This window comes from Mandrillus leucophaeus, unplaced genomic scaffold, assembly GCF_000951045.1.
Source record: "Mandrillus leucophaeus isolate KB7577 unplaced genomic scaffold, Mleu.le_1.0 Scaffold939, whole genome shotgun sequence".
In the NCBI taxonomy this organism is placed as follows: Eukaryota; Metazoa; Chordata; class Mammalia; order Primates; family Cercopithecidae; genus Mandrillus; species Mandrillus leucophaeus.
Window position 1 is genome coordinate 58,873 of NW_012110241.1, and position 306 is coordinate 59,178.

Sequence of the window (306 nt, forward strand, 5' to 3'; positions counted from 1 at the left end):
TTTTTTTTATGTAAGAAAAAAGTGATAAAGGAACAGACAAACTCAAACATATTAAAATTTAGGGAATAAAAAGAAAATAGAGTGGGCCAGGCGTCCTGGCTCACGTCTGTAATCCCAGCACCTTGAGAGGCTGAGGCAGGGGATCACCTGAGGCTAGGAGGTTGAGACCAGCCTGGCCAACATGGCAAAAATCCCATCTTTTTGTTGTTTGTTTATTTGTTTATTTGTTTTTGAGACGGAGTCTCGCATTGTCCCTTGGGCTGGGGTGCAGTGGCAAGATCTTGGCTCACTGCAACCTCCACCTCC